The sequence below is a fragment of the Colias philodice genome, chromosome 9 (assembly GCF_061535455.1).
Source record: "Colias philodice isolate Cphi_HAF_F1 chromosome 9, ilColPhil1 Martin Lab GWU primary, whole genome shotgun sequence".
NCBI classification, from domain to species: domain Eukaryota; kingdom Metazoa; phylum Arthropoda; class Insecta; order Lepidoptera; family Pieridae; genus Colias; species Colias philodice.
Window position 1 is genome coordinate 10,633,842 of NC_143094.1, and position 18,151 is coordinate 10,651,992.

The 18,151-nt window shown below is 35.7% G+C and overlaps 1 protein-coding gene and 1 long non-coding RNA gene across 4 annotated transcripts in view; one reads left to right on the plus strand and one right to left on the minus strand.

Moving 5' to 3' along the window:
• Positions 1-18,151, plus strand: part of nmo (serine/threonine-protein kinase nemo) — a 111,105-nt gene that overhangs the window by 37,329 nt on the left and 55,625 nt on the right. The gene's annotated exons all lie outside the window — the stretch shown is intronic.
• On the minus strand, positions 9,171-11,070 carry LOC149486118 (uncharacterized). The gene is made up of 3 exons (XR_016316030.1): positions 10,496-11,070; positions 10,322-10,383; positions 9,171-10,247 (listed from the first exon to the last, which is right to left on the minus strand). It is a non-coding gene; the product is annotated as an uncharacterized LOC149486118 (long non-coding RNA).

Below are 18,151 nucleotides of genomic sequence, written 5' to 3' on the forward strand. Positions count from 1 at the left end.
AATCTTGTGTTTTGCAACACAAATATACGTACGGATGTGTTTCTACGTTTGTTTTGATGTAAATGAGTTAATGAATATTCGTGTTATAGCGAGAAGGTAACCTTTTGTTATAATAAATTAATGTAATCAATTATGGAAAAGTGATGGTTATAAAATAATGCATTCAGCATTGTGAAGAAAGAATCGTGAAGCTACTTCATTTTACATTAGACTGAGTGGATGAAAATCAATATTGTTACTTGTTAGTGTTATGAAGTTTGATAATAATTAGATCTAATGAGGAATACATTACCGTCATGTCATTAGCATTAAGTATAGGTACGGTTATATGCCTAATATTAGATTAGCCCGCCTACCATCAAATGAATTTGTATTAGGATTGAGATGTATAATCTATAGTAAGTAGATAAACACATCATTGTATTAGTTTATAGATTCCACAGGAATCGTTATAATCGCATAATCTGCGTCTAAATTCGAGCGCACAATTATACATTCGAGTTTGAAATTCAATATCAATGTTAATGATGAATCTGATAACAAACGAGGTCGCCCTCGCCGTTTCCACAGCGGCCGCGGGTTTGGAAAGCGCGCATTTTGCAATGCTATCTGATACGCGAATGGTCGGTTCTCATATATACGAATGAAGTATGGCGTGTCTCTACAGAGCGAGCAGCCTCGTGAAGCAACGCGTTTTATGTGGACGTGGCTCGGCCGAGGAAAACGGCGGCACGCGCGCTGTAGGCACTTCAACACAAACCTAGCTGCTTCGCGAGGCTCTTCGCTGTGTGGATCTTCCTATATGCGAATAGAAGTTTCTCGTGTATGCGAATGAAGTTAGGGGTGGATCCACACGAGCAGCCCTACGAAGTAATTGCTGCGCGAAGCAGCTAGTTCTATTTGGACATGGTTTGGCCGAGGTAAACGTTGCACACGCATTTAAGCCACGTCCACACATTCTGAGCAGCATTTGCTTTGCGAGACTGTTCGTTCTGTGTGGATCCGCTTATACGCGAATGTTCGGTTCTCATGTATGCGAATAAACGATTAAATTGACGTGCACATGTAGTGTCCGATGTCAAAGCGACAGCCGTAATTCTCACGTGCGTGTAATTAAGAGGCTAGTTGCTGAAGATGGAATTGGAATTGGAATTATGTCGAAGGTTAAGAACATTATGATTGTAAAACATGCAATTCTTATTTAATTACAATTTATAAGCCATATATTATGATGTTAATATTATTATAAATGACGTAGGTACATTGAAATTAATGTTTATTCTTACGCTCGACATTTTGAATAATAGTCTATTAAACAATTTAATACTATGCTCTTATAGCAGAATTATTGTCCAGACGTGTTATTATCACGGCATAAATATCAGCGAGATTAGAGGTTTGAATTTCCAAAGCTTTTGTACCCTAATTAAGCATTCCGGATGCGCCGTGCGATGTATTTTATCGCCCGCGCTGCCCCTAAAATGACATTAGCGTTTTTGTAGAGAGTGTGTGTAGCTCGCAAAAATTCCAAAGTCGTTGACTCCGATGCAGCCGGTCTAACGCCGAGGAATATTTGTCGAGAAATCGCCGAGGGAGCCAGACTCGAAATCGATTTTGCTCGCTACGGTTTCCTTGCCACGAATCGGAATCCCCAGGCGGTGCCATGTTGCTCAAGGCACATGCATTAACTGAATGAATCATTTTAACCCACTGTTTGAACGGAGCTCGAATGACTGCACGTTTTTCTTTATTGCATTTAATCAACACGGCATTATGGTCGCCGTTCTGAGTTGGTAAACTTTGGGCACGCTGGCTCGAGTTTTGATTCACACTGTTTCGAGAAATCTGAGTCATTTCGATTTAATGTTAACACTAGATTAAAAGCTTGATAAACATTTATGTGTTCCCAGTATTGCTTCTATTGAATTTATATAAAATCACTAGAAGCAATAAATTGCTGTTTAAGAAATAGAGGTTTTGTCATTCTTTTTTTTCTGAAGGATAAGCGTTTTGCAATACCGTTATAAAAATTATCGTCGTTCATGCGTTTTGTCTCCAATACTTAACCGAGTCGAAGTGTGTTTTTTTGCGTTTTTCAATTGACCCTCCAGTCTCCAGAACGTGTAGGTTACAATAAAAAGTAATTTCCTTTACGTAGACTACGTTAATGCCGGCTTAGCGTCCCGTCCAGGTATTTTGCTAAATGGGTAATCCTGCAAACGTTTATTCGATGTGGATCGTTACGTCGCTTTAAGCCGCTTGCCTCGGTGCGTGGCGTTAAAGGGATGATGGTCGACAGATTGGCTGTGACGTCACGGGATAATTCCGGTGGAAATGCGAATTTTGGAACATGATCGCCGTGTTGTGGTTATGCAACCGTGGAAATTAATAGATTTTATGCGATATATTGAAAGTTGAAGCGTTAAATCGAGTTATCCACATTTTAAATAATAGTTTGCATAAAACTCCGTGGCGAAATTGAGATTTGTTAATTGTAGTTGTACTGTCAGATAAATAAGTACAAAATATGACCTTACCAAGTGTAGTATAAACTCTCACACAGTATAGGAGTATAAATAAAACGTTATTTTTATCTTTATAAGCTACTAATCACCTTTTCCGCAATGCGACTATAATTCTTTTACATTTTATTTTATAAGTTTAGGTACATAAACATATATATGTATTTATAACATACCTATTACCCACCGATCGTACCTATATTTATTTGATTGTCTGCTAAAAACCGTAATACGACGAATATAATAAATAATTTATTCTATTGGATGAGGCGCGGTGGGAATTTATCGAAATTTTCACTCTTTGTTCAATAAAGGTTATACAATTTTATTTCACATACCTATAGATATAAATGTTATTATGTACTTAAATTATATTCTGATCATCAAAATTTGACCTTTAATTTCGCAATAGGACACGTGAAGTTGATTAATGATTGTCTATCAAATAATATTATTTCTTTTGTGCTATAATTAATAATTGTATATTGCTATTAAGAAACCAATTTCAATCAAATCGCAAATAATAATTGTATTTACCGAGCTATTTATTTACGAGTTGATGGTAGTTATTGCATCTGCATAATCAACTCTGTCGCGACCCTGATCGTTAGTGAACTCACGAAGACCAACTTGAATTTTACCGAAGTTACGTACATATTACTTTTAATTAGCATTCAACCTTTAAAACTACACTATAAGAGCGAGTTGCGAGAGAACATTTGCATATTGTAGCGCACGAGATTGCAAACTCGCTGTAATAACAATTTTGATTAACAATTTGTAGAGATGTTATTTGGTATGTAAAAAATAAAAATGTTACATACGAATTATTGTGAATGCCAAAACTGATTGTTCTTATTTATCGATTACGTACATATTACGCGAGTGCGTCGCGGGCGAACGAGGGTCGGCGCCGAGATTGCAAATTTCCCGGCGCCCGCTACTCCAGGCTTGTTTGCGAGAATGTCACGTTGCCGAGCGTCCCGCCCCCTCCCCCTCGACTAGGGCATGCACCCGGGTTTACCCGGTTCCGAAAAACCCGGGTAAACCCGGGTTTTTTGATGATCTTGAGAACCGGGTCTGAATAGTATGAAACCCGGTTCTCCCGGTTCCGACCAAAATATTAAAATATAAAGTATTATTTATATTTTGCTGCATTATTTTAACAAATTTATTGTATCTGGCAACGTCAGACTCACGTGCATCGCGAATTTTCGTGCCACGCCTCAAGCGTGGCTCCGATTGGTTGTCTAACCTTAGATGCTATAAGTTTCCTACGGTTGTATTGCCAAAAAAAATTAGGCTTCGAAAATGACAAAAATTAGGCTACAGAAATATTTTTATTAGATTTCTCGTGAATTTGAAAAGCTGTTAATTTTACTGATTCATATAATGATCGAGTCATGTTTTTGTTTTTGGTATCAAGCTGAAATTTATATCGAATACTCAAGTCTTCGGTCCCTTTTATGTGAAAAAGTCGAACTCACAAGCCAACGCATCAAAAGATACAGCCGTAAATGCTGAAAATTTTCGCAAATTTCGACATTCGCGTGGGACTCAAAACCTACAGCTGGGTACTTTTCATGTTTTTATGTGATATTATGATAACAAGAGCGCCGAGACAACCGTCAAAACGCTAAGGAATAGAATACGCTATCGATACAAATTGACATAAGCGTATGATGTTTTGCCTAAGGATTCGGTCACACTACCAACGACGACGACGACCACGAACAAAATTTTCATCCAGTCGAAATTAAATAAATTGTGCAAAACACAATTAAAACAATTTTTTCGAGATCAATGGATAAAAAAATAGGTTTTTCATAGAAACGGTAGCTCCTAGGAAAAAATGTATTTAACCTTTTTTATAGATAATTTTATGATGTACAATTTTGGTTCCAGGTGATTGTATGATAAACTTACCGTCTCGGCGAAAATCGCAAAAAAAACTATTTTTTTATTAATTGACCTCGAATTAATTTTTTTCCGAGTACCGTCATGACGGGAGATTTAAATATTTTATTTTGAATAAATTTTGGCAAGATTTGAATTTTGGTCGTGGTCGTCATCGTCGTTGGTAGTGTGGCCGAACCATTACCAAAATATCATGAGCTTATGTCAATAATTAGCTTTAGCAATTTCTATTCCTTGGCGATACTGACGTTTGACTAAGGGCCAAGGTACTTTTATAAGACTGATAAATAAAGAGAAGTATTGAAATTTTGTTTCTTTATTAATTTAATCAAATAAGACACAAACCGCGTAAAATAAAAGGCCTATCAGGTACTTTTACAGTTAGGTACTTTTGTTTAATTTCGTATTTTTTCCGAAGTATTATTTAAAAGAACCGGGTAACCCGGTTCTACCCGGTTCTGAGCTCGATTTGGAACCGGGTTTCAGAAACTTGGAACCGGATCCGGTTCTGCATGCCCTACCCTCGACTGTCAAGCCCCATTGCCCCTACGTGCTCTTCTCCCCGTAACTCGATATAGCTTTAAGAGGCAAACGCCTCCTTTGTGAAGCTATCATTAACGCCGCAGGTTCGCTGTCACCATTGGTTCAGGTGTCGTCAAGTTTCAATAACACGTTTTTATGGTGCAACGTTAATGTTGACGAGTACGGCACGACTGTCGTAAACTATAGTAGAGCCATTTTAATAGGCAACATTTGACAGTTCAACAAAATTCAAGAACGTAACCTAGTAACGACGACATAGAATAACATGATATTTCGTTTTGTTAGAACTGCACATTTGCTTGACTTTTTTCAATTACAACTACATATTTATAATAACAATGACCGATACAAGTAATTTTAAGATTTCATTTTACTGATAAACCATTTTAAACATAATAAACAATTTCTGAATTGAAGAACTGACGTCACTACAATTTTGTGTCAATAAACCTTTTTTCTTTTTAAATACTAGAGACGTTACTCTAAAAATCGAAATATGACATCTAGAATCGAATGCATTGATTACTTGTGAATAAAAATTATCATAAATTAATAAATTCGATTGACAAATGTTTCAAATCCGTATCGATTAATTCACTTTAATCGATGTTTTTAAGCAGGTTACCTCTCTTCGAAGATAAAATTGATAGACGTCAAATGTTGCCTATTAAATTGGCTCGACAATAATAATGTTTCAATTGTAACGTGACACTGATTTTCCCGTCAGCCGGCTAGAAACTATTCGTCTTTCGGAACGGGATATGAATTTCACTCTGGCGTGTCACCGAAGCGTCGGATGTCAAATGATTTCCCTCAAAGGCCCGAATAACTCGCGCATTTCGATATCGCTGAAACGCGAGAGGTCGACTTGAGGGCCCGCTATTTTCATCGATATTCTGCATTTTATTTTCTTGAGCGCCAGGGAATCTGGGATATTCAGATATGTCACATCTCCAATGGATTCGTTGAGGTCAACGTGCTCATTCTGATTTACAAACAATGGATTCGCGAGCGCATCGCTTTTGCAAACGATGAAATATTGGTAATGGCCAATTCGGCATAATGTATGCGAACGTGAGCGTGGCGTCGGTAACGTAGCTTTATATTGTTTAAATGTATCGGGTTGTCTAATACACGTATATTTAGGGACATTCTTTTCACTCTCGCCTAAGCCTCCCTTTCAGTCGATTCGCAAAGAGCCCCCGAACCCTCGTCGAACCGCCCCTATCTCTGACGGCCAGCGGCTTGTGGATTACGAAACTTAAATCATTCGCCCCTTTGTTGCGAACGTCGGAATATTTTTTACCCCCGTCCCGGCGATATCTGAACGCTTGTCTTATCGCTTTTATCTCCGCTTTGTGTTAATATCTACAGTCTCGATATTACAATGTGTTTTAGAAATAATATGCAAATACTATTTAACGTCTGACGATATTGAATTTTTAAAGTAATATTCCATATAGATTATGTGTAACTTGTTGATGGATTGGTTTGCGGTCTTGCATCGAAGTAATAATAGTTCATCCATAATAGGTATGCATGTACATGTTTCATAGCGTTGTTTAATGTAATTTGAGACATTCATAACAATGACACGGTCCAGTTGCTTATCTCCGAGTGCAATTTCTTTGTTCGCCGTATACGCAGTTTCTCTAAAGGGAACGAGCTAGATAAGCCCAAGAAGGCCATCCAGCCCCTGCAGATGGCAGATAGTTGAGAACCTTCCCCGGTTATATTTCTCCTCCTATCGCCCTGTCTTTCTCAAACATTATTTAACGTGAACGCTCGCGTAGTTCTTTATAAGTGCGCAGTAAATTATGGTATGCGATTTTATATCTTTGCAGTTAGAGCTTTGGACGATTCCTTTAAAAGCTGCGTTATTAAATTTATATAATCATTCAGGCTTGAAAGCAAATAGCTTTATATTGCTTTAGCGATTTTATTTATTCCGAGTGATATATAATTATTGGTTTCTTTTTTGTAGCAGCAGGTGGTACGCTGTACTCGTATTTAAGCGGTCTTTCTTTTGATTCTATCCTGAGTCCTGACAATATAATGAGAAATGTTTATTATATTGCAAATGTGATATTACAATACTTTTTGTATAGATGTGTACTTATTCATTAGGTGTTTATGGGCGTTTTACATTGAAAATAAATGAACTATGTATATTGGGGCGTGGTTTAGGCTCTACATAGTTTATTTAAGTCTTAATTTGAATAAATATTTTCAGTAATCGGCAGCACGGCCGTAATTCAGTCTGCGGTCAGCCGGTCGGATCGGCCCCGTTATTAACGAGCCAAACGTCGCCATTTTTGTCAGTCAATTAAAGCCACGGCCGGTTTTGAATACTTACCGTTGTAGGGACTATTTCTGTATAGTTTGCAGTTCGCTTTCGATTTTGATGTCCTTAATCTATACACTTTTTATATTGAATAACGATGAATGTGGGAATTGAGAGCCTGTATCGCGTAACCTATTCAAGTGCTGTCCTCGTTCGAATTATTGTGATATTCTATAAATTATGGTTAAGCCAAGGTCGTATATGAATCGTATATTTCCTGTACGGAAAATAGAAAGTATTGATACACATCTTGGAAAAATATCTTTCGTATTACCGCTCTATAAGATAGCTATTTACGACATTTCACTAATAATATCTTTATTATTTAGAGTTCATTTGTAGCTATCGAAGCATCAAACTTGAGATTACAATTAGCTAACGAAAGAGAAGCGTCGATTCACAGCACTATTCTGAGTCGTATTAAAAGTTATCGCGTGTTAGATAAATATTAATGAGTGGTGCCGGCGGCGTGGGATCGCACCAGTTACTACGTTTACGTGATCAGCTGTGGTGACGTGGGCGCGCGTCAGAGACTCGCCCGCCGGCACAGTATAGTGATTATAGTTTATACTGAGCGGTATGGTATTATGTGTGACTGTGAGCGCTTTGCGTTGATCGTGGGAGACTTTATAGACTTAAACGTAGGTACTAGCTGTGCCGCGCGGTCTCAACCGAGTGGGCAAAATCGAGTAATGCTATAGCTTATGTTTAATACTGGTATATAAGCTACATCACTGTTTAGTATCATCAAAATCCGTTCAGTGGTTGTCCGTTGTCGCGTTAAAGAATTACTAATATACAGCGATACATTCTTACCAACTTTTGCGTTTATAATTGCGAATAAAGACAAGTTATTATCTGGTTCAATACCGCAGTATAGAATCTTTATGTGAATAATAATCAAATATCTCTAGTTTACATACAATGAAGTAAAACAAGCCTCATATTTCTCATAGTTATTGAAAACTTTTTACAAGAGCAACGCATAATTAACTAATTTCCATTTGATTAATGGAACGATCCTATAAGTTTATGCACGAACAGGAAAGAGTTTCATACACGATTAATTCTTTATATAGGGTGTTATTCTTAATTAATTGACGTTGACGTGTATGTTAATGCTGGCCACGTACCATGATGTCTAATTTGCCCTCTTCACAATGAGGCTAGTGATGGCGAGTAGAGGCAATCATGATAGTGTAGAGGCTCTAAATGTCTATTATGGGCCGTCATTGTAGTAGTTTCTTCATAATAGCCGTACTAGCGGCGACCATCGACTATCATATTATTATGTTGGTACTACGCTGCCCATGGAGAAGAGGGTCAATTAGCCACTTCCAAGTCTTAGAACAGTATTATAAATCCAGTGCGGAAGAATGATAGCGCCATATAGGTCATCTAGCGCCATCACTTTCTCACACTGGAAATAATACTGCTATAAGACATCATGGTAACTCCCTTAAGACGATACACAAAAAAAAATCCACTGCTTGGCGGGCGGAGTCTAATAGCTCGCTATCGCGAACGCGGGTGTGCGCGAAGACATTCTTGCATACTCGCCGCGCTGCCGCTGGCCGACTCGGGACAAACATGTATGGAGTCGTCATACAGTTATAATATTGTTATACATATATTTAATTGTTGATTTATTGGTTTTATTTTCTTGCTTATAAACACAAAATTATCTTCTTTTTAACAACTACTTAGACATTATTAATAATTATTAATTATTATTATTTCGTAATGTTTACTTTATTACAAAATAATACAGGTTATAAATAATCTTTAAAATAACAAAAAATATTGTTACTCTGAAAAAATGAAATGGTACCTAATTACGCGGACTACTGAATTGATTTAGATAGAATTTGATGCTGACGTAGATATTACATCATGCCCAGAAATGAAAGGTACTATTTCTGAAAGAAGTTATAAACCCTAATTCTTCTCAGTCAAAGTCAAGAGTGGAAGATATCGCTAATACAGTAAAACTGATGCGAAACTTTGGATGTTAATTTGTATATTTTTTTGTTAGTTGTTACTTAATCACGTCAAGACTACATTACCAATTTTGATAAAATATAGCTAATTGCCTGGATTTACACATAGGATACTTTTTATCCGAACTGAACACTTCTGTGGGATAAAACAGGATTCACGATATAACCTAATTCCACGCGGGCAAAGCCGCGGTCGGAATGATATTTTTTTAAATAAAAAACTTGTTTAAAAAAAACACAAAATATATTGACGCATGTATTTATTTTTTGCACTCTATTATAATTGTAATTATTCATTACAAATAATCAAAATAAAATAGCCAGAACAAAGTTAGGCCCTGGTAGGATAGGTAGGCAGGTACAGCAATTTGAGACGAACACTGGCTTATTTAGACCAATAATAATGTATTATAAACATTAAATTAAGTTTACTTTCTAACCACAAAAATACATAATATTAGCTAATGTGAAAACGAATCCACCAATCATCCCACAACAATGAAATGTGCACACAAATATTCATCCAAATCGGTTCATGTGATTAGGAGGAGTGACTGCAGCGCCATCCTCCGGGCCCAATTGTGTTTCCAGATCACCCAGGAACTCAATTTAATATACTTACACAAAATTTTTCGAAATGAAAACTCACATTACTATGTAAATATGAATATAAACCGGTTTTAGTACTAAGCAATTTCCCGCTCAGGTGTAGTAAGTATAAATGAAATAAATATCAACATCAAATTCTTTATACAACATACTTATCTACCACCTACTAAGAAATTCTTGAAATTTTTTCGTATTTTTTTAAAATATAATACTACTCCAACGAGCTCCTGTTCCATAATTCCATATTACGTCCACCATACTTCCACTAAGTTCACCATGATTTTTTATTTCTTTGCACTTTGTTGCTTTTTGCTAAAAATGGAATCATGCGATAAAACCAGTAGAGCGTTGATAACATACATTTTTGACTGAATAAAGGTACTTACGAAGGAGTGGGTTCACATTGTGAACAATCAGTGGGTTTATTTTCCTTCTGGATTCCGGATTTCTGAAAAGATTATTTATGCTATAAATGAAAAAATCTTACACATTCGTTATGTACTTAAAACAGGGGTGTCTATAATACAATTATCATCAAATTTAAAATAAAACCAACTTACCTCATTAATTTGTTCCAATTGTAAGCATTCTTTTTCCTCCAACCTTTATGTTTCTTCTTCTTATTTTCTTTATTGTCCCCATTTGTCTCATTTTGTCTTATCGTGTTGTCACCCTTTTTTACGATTGCACAAGCGACACAAGTTCCCCGTGTGACGGCCGTAGCGGGAATGACTCGTGCAGCGATCGGGGTAGGAAGGTACAGGGCGGCTCTCGCTATATTGGCTGGTCAGGCGCTAATTTCAAGTATTTCTTGTTTATTTCAAAACCATCGCATATTTCAAAATTCTAACACGGTAGAAGTATAGGTTGTATATTTTATAGTTAATATCCAAAAAGTCGTAACTTTACGTTTGTTATTTTGAAGATGCCAGAGATTAAAAAAAAATAACAATGAGAACTTTGTATTTTTTTTCTATCGAGAAAATATCATGGAATCATGTTTCTAAAACGGTAGACGTATTGTGTTACTATTGAACTTTCTTGTCAAGAATTTTCATCACGTCAACTTTAATAATATAAAAATTACGAAGGTTTAAAAAGGGCCGTAAATGTTAGAAAAATTAATTCATCACCTTAACGCACATATTGTGACTATAAATCTATCAGCGTTATTAATTGCAGGAAGTGCAATATAACTATATGGGTCAATTGAGTGTTGGCTCGTTTGTAACAGGCTGTTAGTGGACTGAGTCATTTCACAAGCAGGTGCTGGAGTCTTAACGAACCTTCTAGAAAGATGGCGATGTTTCTAGAAGGGTTATGCCCATAAAAGTAATGGTATATTGAATAGTCTTCTAGAATTTTATAATAGACAGGTTTAGAACTTATATTATAAATGCTGAAGTTAGTGAGGATGGATGGATGTTTGTTACTCTTTCACGTTAATACGACCGAATCGATTACAATGAAATTTGGTTTGTAGGTTTTTTTGTAGGTAGCTGAAGATCAAGAATAAGGCATAGGCTACTGTTTATCCTGGAAATCCCACAGGAACGCGATTATGCTGGTTTTTCTTTGAAAACGCGGGCGAAGCCTCAGGCGGAAATCTATAGTAGAGAATAAATCTATTGTTTTCAAATCCGTAAGACAAGACGCTGGTTGATATTGAAGAAATATGATATTAAGTTAGAAGCCACATAGTTACCAATAAAAGATTCGCTTTTGCACGTGTCTCAACAAAAAGTAGGTATCTTCTATACTAAAAAGTACTTAAGACTCTTAGATTGGAATTAGATGCCTCGATTATTATAGTCACATCTACATTTCAATTTCATCTCTATTTATATAGAGGTAAGACTGAATTTTGGCCTAAGTAATTAGTTTCGCAATGTAAGAAGCCCCACATACGGAATGAGGACACTAGGAACACATGTGGGTTAAGTTAGGTTCAGAGCTGTGTGATGTAAACAGTTTTAATGGATTATATCATAAAAGTGTGATGGATATTTATATTTTATAATTTAAGAAGTTAATTTAGCGCTATTATGAGATAGAGTTGAAGAAGAAAGAAGAAAAAGTTGAAGTACTTAGGTAGTTAGTTACCTATGGTTTTATTTTTAAAATTTAAATAGTATCGCACGAACACTTTTTCTGCATTGTAAATCATTTATTTACAAAAATCCTATCTTAGCAAGTTAAAAAAATCGTGCTTAAGATATAGTTTTGGATGCGACTACAAAAGTGACAATAGTAAAATGAGAGTGAAAATTGTACTCTGATAAAAGGATACGATAGAAAATACGTAAGTAAAATCAACGATTTGTAGAAAAGTTTTATAGGTAGATACACATTTTAATTAACAATAAAACAAGTACAATTATCACGATAAGATTGGTATGCAGGTAATAAAAGTACTAATTAAATGAGAGTTTTAATTATAATGTTTCAACTTTCAAAATGTTTATTTGATACTAAAATTGTATGTGTTTAATTAGACGAAGAAAAAACGAAGTATCTAATCTTAATTTATTTAAATATATTATTCTTACTACATATGTACCACTACGCGAACGTAATAGGCGATTATCACACTGCCACGCACCACGCTGCATGTTGCGTGACTGCGTGTTTAACGTTACTTGTAAGTATCTCCGTTTGTATAGAAAACACGCACAGTCCAACACACTGAAAATGCAACCACGCGCGTACATGCGGATCACGCACATACACGCGGAGAAACATGCATCCCCGCGCGTAGGTGCGGGGCGAGACGCATGGTATGGCACACCGAATCCCGCAGTGCCGCGCGTCGTGATGCTCAGTATTGTACGACCACCACTAGAACGGCGAATAAATGAGAGCCGCCGTGCGTGAATCTACAAACGCACCTACGCGCGTGAGTGCGCAAAAAACCCGCACGATGATGCAGATCTGCACTCCCGCAGGAACGCGCGTAGGTGCTTCGACATGCAACATGCAGCGTGATGCGGGGCAGTGTGAGGATCGCCTTAGGTACGGTGCATTTACATCAAACGAGCGAATGCTCATCCTAACCCCACTATGTCAAATTCTTAGTACGTTTGGAAAGATTATAATATGCAATGTTCTAATGATGAACAACACTGAGTTCGAGTTTTCGTTTACACTAAAAGATCACGAAATAATTCACTTGCTCTAGCTCTAGCTCTGTGTTCGTATGATGTAAATGCACCGTTACAAAACCGTGCAAAACTATATTATCACAGCGTGATTTATTTAATTATTACCTATTATTGCAAGCGAAAGTTATTCACTTGACACTTATGTTAAAATAATTATTGTACGGCCTACACGCAAGTAATTAAATTGTAATATTGACAACATAACATTAATTACAATAAATAAGTTGTATAATTTTCTCTTATAGTCGAATGTATATTTCACATACATTTGTTTTTTGAAATAATTTATCACATTTTTTATCTATAAGTCAGCACAAAATGTAGATAGGTATAGAATAATTTAAATGTAAATCTATAGATAAAACCCAATTAACATCCTAAATACGCAAAATGCATCTGATTTCAGTCTATTTGCTTAATTAATTCTCTTGACGTAAGAAACTTTTAAGATATTTGCAAACAAAATTTTGTTTCGTTGACTATAATTGATGGATAGCTTTTCTTTGTTATCTTATTTCATGATTATTTTAAACAATTAGTAGGTACTTATAAATGACCCACTGTGCCCCGCGGTTTTACCCGCATTGCTCAGGTTCTATTAGTCTAAGCGTGATGATATAATATAGCCTGTAGCCTTCCTCGATAAACGGACTATCTAACGGTGAAATAATTTTTCATATCGGACCCGTGGTTCCTGAAATTAACGCTTTCAAGGAAGCAAACTCGACAGCTCTATAATATTAGTATAGATGAATACATAGAAGCCCTTTCAAGCGCTCTAAACTTAAATCATTATAATTTTAGCGCACATAAAGTATCGATGACGTCACAGTTTGCGTACAATATTGTTATAGTGGGTCAAAAGCCTCTAATTGCACTGAAGCGACTTCCCGGCAGTGTCAGGTGTAATATAAAAGGCGGAATAAAGCACAACGTTTTATTTGTTTCACGTATTAATAATGATTCACCTACACCGTACTGGGACCGGGCCTTTCTGGAGCCGGGAAACACATGAAACCAAAGAATCCATTGACATTTCAACTCCGTACCCCGTCCGTGCTCGGTCGAACCACGGTCAGGCAAGAATCACTTCATACAAAAAGTAAACAATAATATAAATTTATAAAGAATAGAAAAAATTCGATCACGAGGCGGGACTCGAACCCGCATCCTTTCGCGCCATTCCGGGGCGGGTCACGAGTGGCTGAATTGGTCAGGCATCCAATATAATCCATCCAATATTTATAAATTTATATTTATAAAGCATTTGAATGCCATAAAACAATAAATATCAATTTCAACAGTAAACAATAATGTTTGTTCGCGCCCCGGACGGGACACGGTCACGTTCGCGACATGGTGTAGCGTGCTTTATGATGTCTTTTGCGTATAAAAATATGAACCAGTCAGCAGTCACGTGTGTATTGATTTATTGAGTGTACTGTAATGAGGTAAAAAGCTTAAAAAACGAGGTCATTGACTTACTTTGTTCTTGAAAACTTGTACACACAAATGACACACCTAAATATGTATTTACGACCAATGTTTTGAATCAGTGGTGAAATCAATATTATAGAGAAAATTCTGCATTTCCTATCCATGTATCTAATTGATAGCAATATTATAGTATTTTTTCGTTTTCGATTAATCACAATTTGTTTTCATCTTGTCGATATTTCATCAATAATTGCTTATGAATCAGAATAAAAAAATGTACCAGCAAATTGGTCGATTTATAAAAGCTAAATATCCCATCCCATCATATTATTAATTTTGTTTTATCAACTTCGACTGACGGAATATCTCGTTTCAGTTCTCAAGGCTTTTGGCACCTTTTAAGGCTTCACCAGTTACGTTTCCTCAACCTCTTAAATGTTGAACACGCTATATTCATTTAAGAACGATTTGTCATATTAATTAAATTTGTCAGGAGTCAAAATGCTTTGAAGCGCGTTCAATTATAAATTGTAAATACAGGGAAGTTGTAAGTTGATCAATTTTAAGGGAAATGAGATTTATGTTTCTCATTAAATGAATGTTGAAGTGAATTTGCAATACAATTTTGTAATATCATCCTTATTATCACTTTTGATTTAGTAATGTTTCTTATACAGTTTAATGAGAAGGTTTTCCTGTTTTTTTAAATTTATTTTTTAGTAAAAAATATCTACTTCTACTAAGTATATAAAAATAAGTCGGGTTTTCCTTCCTGACGCTATAACTCCAGAACGCACGAACCGATTTCCACGGTTTTGCATTCGTTGGAAAGGTCTCGGGCTCCGTGAGGCTAATAACAAAGAAAAGGTGTCTCTGGTGGCGAAACGGAGTTCGCCGGGTTTGCTAGTTATAATTATAAAAGTTTATTCATAGGTTATCGCAAGACAGATAACGGTTTTGTAACCAAAATTGTAGTCAATTTCAAATGTAATGCATTAGTTTGTGATATTATTCCATTACTAACTAACGCCTAGTCAAGAGTCACTTGGGTTTAAGCATGTGGTTATTAATTATTATATTGTACTAAATACTAATTCAATAGTTTGGTGTTAAGTATACAATTAAAGGTGATGATTGATTTGCTGTTATATTTGTAAGCAATTGTTGATAAATGTATGTATTTGGAAAGAGACTGGTTATAAGTTTCTACATCTCTAACGTATTTGCTAATGTACGTTTATTTACATCCATACTAATATTATAAATGCGAAAGTAACTCTGTCTCTCTGTCTGTTACTCAATCACGCCTTAACTACTGAACCAATTTGCATGAAATTTGGTATGGAGATATTTTGATATCCGAGAAAGGACATAGGCTACTTTTTACCCCGGGACATTGGATAGGTTTTATCCCGGAAATCCCACTGGAACAAGAGCTATGCGGGTTTTTCTTTAACTGCGCGGACGAAGCCGCGGGTGGAAAGCTAGTAAATAATAAAGATGTTTCAATGTTGAACTATGTACATTATATGAGTTATTTCAAAGATAACTAAAACGCTATTTACTATTTAATTTCATTTAAATATCATTCAAAACGATCGAAAGGAACAGATAAGATATTTATTTATTCAATTTACGTTTTTATTTTATCGCTAAATCAGTTGTAAACTAGCAAACACATTTATCTAGCAGATATGTTTTTCAATTTTAAACTACCAATCCCATTTGAGTTTGAAGCTCCTCTTTAAAAAATTTGTAGGTAACATGTACTAAACCTCTGAAAGCCTGTACCTAATACCTATACATAGGCATAGGCAACAAGACACCAAATGAAATAGCCACACATACAACGTCACATGCCCCCTAACAATATACATACCACGAAAATAAGTCGCGTACACACACCGAGGCTAGGTGCTACGTTGTCATTGCCGAGAGAGGCGGGAGCTGAAAAATGTGTCAGAAACACCGATAGTCCGGCATTGACACACTTCCCAGCTTCCTGTCACAAATACCTTTTTGTTTTGCTATTTTTGTATGGGTTTTTTTGCGTGTGTTGTATGTGATAAGGAGGAACGTCACTAGGTTGGTATTTGGATGAGTGATTTAATTTTAGGGTTCCGCAGAGAAGCTTTAAGCGTCGTATGTGTAATCTAGAAATCCGACTGATGTATGTTGGATTTTTGAGTCAATTTTTAGTTGCGATGGTTGAATTGTAATTTATAATTCAAAATAAGATCAGCCAATAGAGTAGGTATTTTAATACAGATATCTAAGTTTTATTTCAATTTCGTTTTGGGAAAAAATGCTGTATAACAAGAAAAGCCTACGTATTTTGAAGTATTATACAAAACATATAAATTAACAAATATAGAAACTAAATTTTCGTTGCTCAGTTGGCTTACGCCACTCGATCATTATCCTTCACACCATATTATATATGTATATATCTTTACCGTTTCTAGAAGCAATATTCCAAGAAAGGAAATTAAAAAGGAAAGAGGAAAATGTATTTGCGAGATAACGCATTGCGTGCGAGCGTCAGGTTTCACCGACGTGGGAGTGTGGTTAATGAGATTAATATAGGAAAACCTTGGATGTGGTTAAAGTTAAGACGGTGTTCCAAATTTGTAATACTGTTATCTTTAGCGGTTTATTTATTTTGTGAACTTGGTAGAATGTGTTTGGAAATGTGAGGCTTAAAACGCCTGTTACGTAAATGCTTTCATATTGTTAGTAAAATTATCATAGCAATTTATAGGTTAAACATAAAATATTTTTCTAACTAAAACTTCCGAATGAAATGGTAGCTATAATACATATGTATATGTAAATATTAGATTATAATACGTTCAATTGTCTAGATGGACAGGACCGAGTAAATTCCTACGAGGGTTTGAAACCGGAGATATCTAAAATACGCTGTCACAACATGCAATATATTTGGTGGTATCTGTAGCGTGATATAGGACTCTGACTATCTATCGGTTATTTTAACATTTTTGTCACTCGTTACGTTCTTATTTTTAATAAGTATATTTTTACACTAAATTGTAATGGGATTTATTTTCATAGATTTTCTTGTACATATCAAGTTATAAATTAGTTATTGTTTTTTCAATTCATTACCCATTATGAAACATGTTGTACCCAATCAGTAATCACATTACAGTCGTATAAACAAAGGGCATTGTGTTTCAAATTGCTTTAATTTCCACCAAGTAGATCGTTTGTGTACAGGATATTAGCTCCTCCCAACTATCAGGCATATCCTTTCTGTTTACGGAAGGTTAGCTTATCGTATCCGAATGAGGGCTCCGAAGCCCCGGGAATCCGTGGAAAGCTTTGCTGAAGGTTCATGTGTTATTTATATACTTTTTTTTGCAAATATTTGACATAGTTTATCGCGAAAACTGTGTTATATAGATATGTAGTCTAAGAAGTTATGTACATTTCGTACTAATGATTTGTTCTTATTTGGCTCGAACGATAAATCGTTTGTTTTGTTCTCCTTGATGATATTTGATAGATGAATCAAAAAATAGGCTATGGTATGTAATTATGGAAAGTGATAAAGTGTATATGTAGTAAAGTAAGTCTAGAATAAATAAATATAAG